Below are 10,246 nucleotides of genomic sequence, written 5' to 3' on the forward strand. Positions count from 1 at the left end.
AAAGAAACGTCGTCTTGATTTGTTGTCTTTTGACATCCCTAGCGTAGCTGGTTGGAAGTCAAGTGCCCCTACACGGTAAAGGATGACCTAATAACACCTTGAAAGTATTTTCCATATTTGATGATTGCTGCAGATGGCTATTATCTGAAGAAAAATCACAGATGGTATGCCCAAGTACAAGGCCAAATGACTTGCACTTGTATGAAACTATATGTTGTTTTATGCATAAATTTCGTAATGTGCACATGTAAAATATAGAGTTTGACCCATAATTTGTTCCTAAATAAACTTGCGTCTGGACTCTAGGTAGTGATATGTTTTCTGTTCAGTCATCAAATCCAGTACAGTGATATTCCGGTTTATTATGGCGGCATCAATATTGAAGTGGGAGCAAGAAAATTCATGAAACACTAATAGTAATCAATCATTATCACTAACCAAGTCTGCTTCAGCAAACACAAAATAATAAAAGCATCAAATGCTGTTATGTAGGACTATATCAAAGTATGTCTTTCCTAAATTTAAAAATCATAAAGCAGATAAAGACTATTTCATTTTTCAAATGCAAGAGATTGTAAGGCAAGACATTTTGAATGATTTTGAATGTCCTTGCATAACCAATAACCCTTTCAAGGTGTACATGTTTTGAGGAGATGGAGTAATCCTCTACCCGCTGTTCCTGAGAGAGCTGAGTCATGCCTTTCATCAAAGTAGGGGTGTTGATTTTCACATCGAATGGTGCAAACAAACCTTGCAGTAGGTATCATTTATCAGCCATGATACTGTCGCCCTTTTCAAACATTGCTCTGGCTTCGGCCAGCAAATCAGAGTGCTCAATAATGCTGCGGTCACTAACGGATCCACCATAGTAGTCACTTATGAAGGAGACAGCACCCATGGGTGCATTACCAATTAATACTTCCATGGTATTTCCATTCTTTCAAGTGGAGAATGTAACAGACTGTGCAGTGTGCAATGTGCATGGATATCAGATGGCTTCTCAATTGGGATTTCTGTAGAGTCAATAATTATCTCGTTGATGGATATAGTTTTTTAAATCATCTGGCATGGGATCCAATATTACTTGTTTTGAAGGCGAAATTAGTAATTTTGATAATAAACAGTACATATGCTTGATCCAAGCAAGCATTAATGATGCGGGAAGCTGTTGATTCTGAAACAATACCAAGCAGTTGAGTATCAAGAGCTTGATTAGTGTCAGAAAAAACTTGCTCTTCATTTGAACACAACGTACAGGTGTACTCCAATAGATGAACATCGTTCATTGCAATGTCTTTTAAAAGCAGAAACTGTTTGATGTCATCAAATCCAGTAAAGTACCATGCACTGCTTTCTTATCATCCTTGATATTTTCTAAGCTGAAAGCTGGCATTGAAGCACTTAGTTGGCACTGAATGCCCATATTTTCCGAGTCTATTTGAAATTTCTGGTCACTATGTGTTCCGGAATGAATTATTTCAGTAGGTTCTGGTGTAAATGGGTTCGAATTGTTTGTCTTCTTGACAGTTTTTAGTGGCGTTCTTTTATCATGCTGAAAGACTGATGGGACTGCCTCCTGTCTTTCAAGTTTCATGTTCGGCTCATATAATCACTTGGGAGAAAATGACCATAGCAAGCAATGTCTCTGCCCTCTGCCCAATGTCTCTGTCCAAAGCTGTTTCGTTTTGGAGTTTGATCTATTAATTGCTTCTCTCCATTTCATCAGCTTCCCTGGTGACGTAGGAATCAAATGACCACCAATCCGACTCGTGCAACCAGGTACACAGCAATAACGTGTCATTTTATAATGTAGATAGATGATAATACAGTCTATTAAGGGGGTAAGGTACTGCTAGACACACAAAATTTTCAAATTGCGATATTTCATGAACAGTCAGTCCTAGATTCTCAAAAATTGGTATGTGAACTATTTATACTCAACTTTATACACTGTAAAAATTTTAGCATTTTACAAAAATTCCTTGGGCCCGAATTGGGGGGGAGATTGGTGAATCGGACGGTTAGCACGGGGAAACGCCTGTCTCTTCGATGGATGCCGAGATATCCTAAAAAATGCTTCATAAAGTATCCTAATGCCTCTAAGCACCTGCTGAAACGCTTGAAACTTCCGATTTTTCGAAAAATTTTACGAAATATGTGTTTGGTACTGGTACGGTGCCGAATTTTCGATTTTTTTTCATAAAATTCAGATCATAAGTAGCAAAGTAAGTAAACTAAAACTCTTATAGAAGAAACAATAGTTTCAGCAGGTAGAACAGCCCTACTGCTTGTACTGAGCCAAGTTTGATCAGAATTGAAGGTCTTCTGATATCAAAATTCGCTTTCCCTGTGACACCATATTAACAAAAACTAGAAATAGGAGAAAATCAACTTTGAAAATTGAAAAATATTTTATTGAAAAAGTAGAGCAGGTATTTGAAATCTGTTGCTTTTAAATGGTACAAGCATGCTTTAATCAGTACATAGCCAAATTTGAAGACAATTGAGTGTGCCTAAATGCAAAATCAGTCATAAAAAGTATGAGTGATTTGATGATTTTTTACTCAAAACTGCTATCCCAGATTCGAAAAATTTACAAACCTTGAATTGGACATCAGTTAGATGTTGTGAAGATGAAACAACATATCAAGAATACTGCGATATTGTCAAAATACCGATTGCAGGTAGTGTGAGTGGGGATACTTCACCCATATTTCACGCGTGATCTTTCAAACATATAATTTTTAGCATCAATTTCATCATGACACTCCAATACTAATTAGAGTTGCATAACCCTTAGCATTCTGCATTTGCAAGGTCATGCAATTTGAAAAAAGCTCAATACTTGCAAGGTCCTTGAAGTCGGGTTTGACCATTTGATACATTTTGGATGTCAGCGGATACTTGCGGATTGGATCGGTAGCATCTTCAAGTTTTACCTTCAAATAAAAGCACCTCCTTTCATCACAATTGCCGTGCATCGGTTCTTCTGGAGTTGAGCTGTTGGGCATCAGTATTGCCCACACTTCCTCGATGCTTCCTGTGCATCTGGTGCACCATTTACGATGGCATTATCATAATACTGGCTCCATTTTGGTGTTTATCTGGTGATGACAATGCTTTTTGTCTTCCTGTTCAACATCATCTCTTTTGATGATGTGAACCGACGAAAAATTTTTTTCTTGCAGCACGACACTCCGATGCTAATCTCTGTGGCAAAGCCTTGCTGGATATTTTGCCAATAGCCCCTGCCTGTTGAACCACAGTCAGGGCAAGTCACAATACATTGAATAACTGCATCATGCATGACTTGCTAGGAAAAAGGTTTCCTCTGAATTCCATCCACCACCATCAGACTTCAACGCAGATAAAAGTTCCAAACTTTTCTTGAATGACTTTATCATAATATTTTCTCCTTCTCTGGTCAAATGCCTGTGTTGTTGTTTTCTTTGTCCCGCCCATTGTAAAATCACAACTAACTATCAGTTTTCCCACAAAATAATTAAAAAATCGGCCACCGACAACAGGATAGCTAATCAGTAATCACAGTGTCTTGTGAGTGCTTTACAACTGCTTTGGCTGCCAAAGAATGTTATGATATTCATGCTTGAGTGATTACAGATATGGCTCTTTTTAATAACTGTTTAAATTATAAGGATGTGGTCTTTAGTGACAATTTTGAGCTGGTTAAAAATATGGGGAGGGGGGTGTGGGTATGGAATTTTTACGAAAATGAGAGATTTTAAATGGAATTTTAACCTACTTATAGCTTGAAATCATGCAAGATGATTACATTTTTGGAAAGAGCTAGTCTCATACTTTGTAATTCTGCAATAAAAAAATTATGAAAAATTTTGATGATCTGGGAGTACCTTACCCCCTTAAAATGAAATATATATGTAACTCAGCTAATATTCAAACGTCACTCTCTGGAAATGAAATATCGGTACACGCAGTAACCTGACAATTCATAAATTGCACTGCACTCAATCATCAGTAGTAAATATGTTCAAACTTCGTACATACAAGACATAAATTCTGTTACCCGAATCCAACAGGCAGTGGCTGACCTGGTTTCTAGCGAATATAGCTGTAAGTTTTGTTTGTTTACTACGGACCAAAGTCACTCAACTATTGAGTGACTTTGCTACGGACGATAGGGCGTGGTGTTGGCGCCCCAAGTGGTTTGTGAATGTCTCCCATTGACGCATTTAGAAGCCAAATTACGGAACTTTTGCAAATTTTCATGCTGGTTAGCACCGCTCTTTCCGCTGTTTCCGCTGGTCCGTCTTTTAGGGATTCACGTATGGCACATTGGCACTTTCGAATTTCTTCAATCAGAGCAGTGTAAATTTGTCAACAGCGCATTAGATCTTATCAAGTGTTGTTTACGTGAGCATCTTAGGAACTACCGGTATTTGATGTTAGAATTGTAGAAATATGGAATTGATGTTCGCATATAGGTGCATATCGAAATCTTAGGTCGAGGTCACTTTATCTGCTTCCAAGGTGGCAAGTGGCGCTAGTGCAACAGCCTGTTTGTATAATGTTAACAATCCTTCGCCATCTGGGCTACTACCTATTATATTTCTCTTTCTTGGACACATTGATTTAGGTCGAGTCAAGATACTACTAGGTTTGCTGATTTATAGGAAAAGTTTGCCTAGTTCGTATGCTATATTCGTGCCACTTGTGCTGTTGTAGACTTCTAGATTTAACTTTAGTTGAATTCAACCCTATAGTAGAAGAGCACGAATTCTACCAAGTCGTGGTGGTACAATCTTCTTTCTGCAGCCTAAAGTACCGTAAGCTTGATGGTAATGCAATGCTTAATGCCTATTGCAACACATCACCGTACTTTAGATAATTTGGCACTATTTTGTCACAAGATACTTTGGCTCCGAGAGCCTCCTCAAAGTTGGCATCCATGAGTGTTACTCTAGTCACTCTGCATTTAGTAATGCACGGCCCCGAGTGTAGTGTTGAATAGTATATTCATATTGGAATGAACCCGGATATTTTCGGATGACATATTTTCGCCTGTCGTATTTTGTGATACAATTGTTGATATACAAGGTTCTTTCCAATTCTCTACTAGTCGCTGACGATTGTCCCTGATGAGTGTCTGCCTAAAATGTATGGGTAAATCTCAATATGAATATATTAGTCAATTGTATATGCAAGTTCTGTACCTCCAAGAAGCTGTTCAAAATAGGGTTGTAGCTCTAATTATTGATGACAGAATTTCCCACAGTAAATACAACGATTTTCACGCTTCCATTGGTTGGAATTGAATCAAACTCGTAATGCACCAATTTCATACAAAACTTCATAGGGACGGGCAGCCACTATCTAAAATGTGTATACTTTTTAGTATATTGAAAATTCTCATGTTGTTTTAACTACGCTTCTTACAAGCTGGAATTGAATCGAATTAGATGTTCAGTGTTTATAACCGCCCTATAACATGTCCTTCTGTTTTTTCAGTTGTAGATTTTAGATTTTGAAATTTTTTTGGATCAGGATGGACTTGGACTGAAAATCTGGAAAATATTTTTGGATCAGGATGGACTAGGACTGAATTGAAAATTTTCAGGACCGGACTTGGACAGTAAATTTGGAAAATATTTTTGGATCAGGATGGACTAGGACTGGAATAAAAAATTTCAGGATCGGACTTGGACCGAAAAATATTACAGTCCGCTCATCACTGCAGGACGCAACGTAGTAGGATAGTACTGGCATTCTGCTAGCGTTAATTACGCTGCAACTAGCTATACTTGCCACTAAGGCGATGTGAATTGATAATTTCTATAGAGTTAGCAGTATTTAATATTCTTGGGATTTCGTAAGATCCAATAGAATAACGTAAAGCAGGCACATTCGCTTAAATCGTATAATAATCAATCAATAACACTTCGCTGGTCAACAAGATGAAAAAAACGAAACATTTTAAGGCAGAACATCTGAGAGCCGTTTCTGGGGTTTTTGAGGTTACCGATTACGAATATCACATTAGTTGTCAGATTGGCTCTTTGTCAAGATATTTATACCCCTAAAAAAGCCCAAAATTATTGTATTTACCCTTGAATATTTCAATTGGTAGGAAAAAATCGTAGTTTTTTCTAATTTTATACTGCATATAAATAGATAATTGACTATGAAGAACCCTCATGTCGCTCTCGGGGATTCTATCAATATTAACATGACATGATGCGAAATATTTGTTTGTCAAAAAAGCAGTTTGTCAAGCCTAAAAATTGGGCACTTCTTCGTTATTCCCCACACATCGAAAAAATGATCCCCATGACACCAATAAATGCTTCCCATGAACAATAACAGAAAAATGAATTGTTTTTCGCGTTGAGGTGGGGTAGACGGATATTAGGGATGGGGTATTAGGGTGGGTTAGGGTTAGGTTAGGATATCCTAGGATTAGGGTTGGGGATATTAGGGATGAGGGAGGGGATATTACATTAGGGTTAGGTTAGGATATCCTAAGATTCATGATGGGGAAGGGGATATTAGGGTGGTGAGGGTTAGGATATCCTAAGGATTGGGGATATTGGAGTCCGGAGATATTAGGGATGGGGGAGGGGATATTAGGGTGGGTTAGGATATCCTAAGATAAGGGTTAGGGATATTAGGGATGATGGATATAAGGGTGGGTTAGGGTCAAGGATGGGGTTAGGATATCCTAAGATTAGGGTTGGGGATGAAGATGACAATATTCCCAACCCTAATCTTGGGATACCCTGACCCCAAATTTAGCCCTAATCTTAGGATATCCCACCTCAACCTTGACCCTAACCTACCCTAGCACCCGCGTCCCGCAACGCTAATCTTAGGATATCCTAACCCACCCTAATAATCCCTTCCCCAACCCTAATCTTAGGATATCCCAACCTTGACCCTAATACCCCTTCCCACGACCCTAATATCTCCCACCCAACCCTAGTATCTTCCACCCGACCTTAATATTCCCCTAGCCCTTATCCCAACGCGAAACACAATTTATTTTGAGTTGATGTTTATAAATTTTCACATGTGCATGGGAATCATTTATTAGTTTCATGGTGATCACTTCTGGATGTGTGGGGAATAACGAAGAAGTGCCAAAAATTGTACTTTTGCCCAACGGAAATACATATTCTCCTGTATGAATTGGTCATTCTACCAAGTTTTAAGAGGAGTTATACTGCTATAAAATTTGTTCCCATAAAGCTTAACTACAATACTCATAGGCGCCTCATTTCTTTTGACTGGTGAATGGATAATTTTCTGCTGAGTCAACAAAGTGGATATACCTAGTAACCCTATCAAACGAGAAGCCTAAATCTGGTATCTGGTATATTCGATTACCGATGAAAGATTCCAATTTCACATTAGGAAGGAGTTCACTGCATGTAATTTCTGCTAAGATGTAGTAAATGAAACTTTTTAGATGAACACGAAGCACCCAACTACAAACAGTTGGTCCGAAAATTCGTATCTGCATATCGAAAACTTGAGCACAAACATGAGCATAAAAGTTCACTTTCTGTTCAGTCATTTTGATATGTTTCCTGATCATCTTGTTGATTAGTAAGGGTAGGGGTCCTACCAAGACATCGGAACAACAAAAAAATAAGATATCAGGGCAGATGAGATGAACAACTGAACATGGCAGACCATGGCTGGAACCTTTCGAGAAACTACACTAAATAGCTTACAGGCGAAAATCGTACGAAAAACAATTCTGCCCCATGGGTTATCTCCACAACAAGATCCAATTTGAAAAAAAGCTACTAAGGTCATATTCGGAATCAGTGCCCTTCAGAACCCCCAAAAACACACTTACATTGTCTGCCAAAAAATATGTGTTGACCAGTGTAATCGTTGAGCTATATTTTTATCTGAACAAGACACACACAAGGTACAATGCGATGTAATGAACAAATAGGAGGAAGCCGAACGACGCGCAGTTGCGGTCTTTTAGACTGACAGCCACCTTGGTCTAGAGTGCCTGCTGTCACAGTTCTTTTCGATGTTGATCTTTTTGAAGCCGCTGCCCTTGCTAGTTCTTTCCATTCCCCGTGTGTCATTTCTTTAGTCGGGTCTTTTTCTGGGCTTTTTTGTCGCCGTTAAGACGGCGGAGAAAGAGGAGCCCAGACGGGAATCGAATAGGGCCGCCCGATTGGTAGGCGCTTATCGTCACCACTGCGCTATCTCCTCCGTATAATTGCCCATACAGAGGAGCGTTGGTGTCAACTGTCCATTGTAGATATACAGAATCGGCCACACTCACGGTATATAGTTCTAACGGTACCAATCAATACCAACGCTGAACCTAGTCTCTTAACACTAACTTCCTTTTTGCTAATGCTGTATACCTAGGGTTACTATATGTCCTCTTTTTGTCACAAAACTGAAAGTGTCCTCGGAGGACGCCTAAATGTCCTATTTTTGGGGAATTTGTCCTCTTAAACCAATGATGATGATTTTCAGAAAAAGTGTGTAATGCGGGAGTCGATCAAAATGACAAAAACTTTTTTTTTTAGTCAACACTGTATAGTCTTGGGAGAAAAATTCTCAAATTCACCAGTTTTCTTAGCCGGTCTGGAGCTTTCAGAATTTTTGAAAAGTGTCCTCTTTTTTGGATCTCAATATATGGTGGCCTTAGTATACCCCACTCATTGTGATTTTGTGACTTATCATCTTGTTATGTCATGACTCATGACATATGGTGCCGGGACCGTGCTATTTCTATACTGGTCGTAGAAATTGTGAAAATGATTCCTTGACTTTGTCAGATAATATTCTGTGTCTGACTCCGTTAGACGCACATGCTACATGACGGTGTTGGGATGGCTCATGTCATGATTTGACTCGAGTCACCTTTTTCGTTTGACTTGACTTGACTCGAGTCACTTAGCGAAAATAACATGACTTGACTCGGCGTTTGCAGATTGGGTCGTGACTCGGAGCAAAATTAACAAGTCAATTTCAACTCATCAAGTAATTTGTGTCGATAAAAATGGCTGTATCTTTCATATGTTCGGATTGTTCTTGATACGCTGGTGTGACCTCTGAGACGACCAATTTCATTCATTCAATGATTTTGCGTTCTACTGAACTTCCATTGTTGATTATTGTATCACAAATCGATGGAAAGCAAACGAAGTCATTGGAGTTTACTGCGTACGTTGTCGTTAACTAGTAGGAAAGCAATATAATAGCAAAGTATTCAGCTATCTTCAATAGACTGGTCATTGTTGCCCGGGGCTCACGTTAACCAAACCTCTTATATGATTTGAATCAGGGGTGGCCAACCTTATCGGCCAAAGGGCCACATGAGATTTACGAACCATTGCGTGGGCTACTTGAATGGTGCTGACCATTTTTTAGTCTTCCGATAGGAGCGAACAGGATTACGGTGAAAAACAATAGGCCTACTTATAATTATACGCATCAAAATCAATAACAATTATGTCATGAAGACTCAGTGGGCATATATTGCGGGTCGCCTCCGCATACCACTGGGCTCATTTGGCAAGGACAGGATTATTCGGCGCTTGGACTTATAAATATTGAAGATTTCGGCTAATATGCGAAATATTGTACTTTATGGTCATATACGACGATTTATGAAACATGTGGCTGGCCCCTGGCTATGCCAAAGCGTCAGAACTGATATTTCAGTCATCAAAATCCCAAATTTCGCGGTCAGGCTGATCAAATTTTGGTTATTTGGTTTTGGTAATTTATTTTCTGATTTTGTAACTAATTTCGAGAATTACCCCGCGGGCCAACCAAAACCTGCTCGGGCCACGGGTTGGGCGCCCTTGATTTAAATTGAATTCGAATATAGTTTATATTACTCGTCAACCATCGGCGCAGGCTTAAATTGTATCCCATAGATATGTAATTGGGTAGTGAATCATATCACTTCATTTCCACTCTCTGAGGTTTAGTATTCTATTCTCTATTGTGGCGGATGATTATAGACATGCGTAAGCTGTAGCCTACAGCATCTTTTTTGTATGTCTAATGTCTATTTAATTCTATATTTGGAACTAGGCCTAGAATACTTACTTTTTTACTTGATTGTTAATTGCTACTTCTACTTGACTAGAAATTTGCGGCGATGAATCTGTCAGCAAGAATTAGCTGTTACAACGTTCTCCCCGTTATATTGGAATCAAATATACTCGTTTAGCCCCAGTATGGATTCGGTGCAATTCAGAGTGCTGTTATCACATTGAGC

The 10,246-nt window shown here is 38.9% G+C and overlaps 1 protein-coding gene across 2 annotated transcripts in view; it reads right to left on the minus strand.

Annotated features, from left to right (window-relative positions):
• The window catches only part of LOC145455998 (ephrin type-A receptor 4-like), a 200,124-nt gene that overhangs the window by 93,800 nt on the left and 96,078 nt on the right, over nt 1-10,246 (minus strand). The gene's annotated exons all lie outside the window — the stretch shown is intronic.

Source organism: Botryllus schlosseri, chromosome 14 (genome assembly GCF_051294905.1).
Source record: "Botryllus schlosseri isolate E-star chromosome 14, Bs_hap1, whole genome shotgun sequence".
NCBI classification, from domain to species: domain Eukaryota; kingdom Metazoa; phylum Chordata; class Ascidiacea; order Stolidobranchia; family Styelidae; genus Botryllus; species Botryllus schlosseri.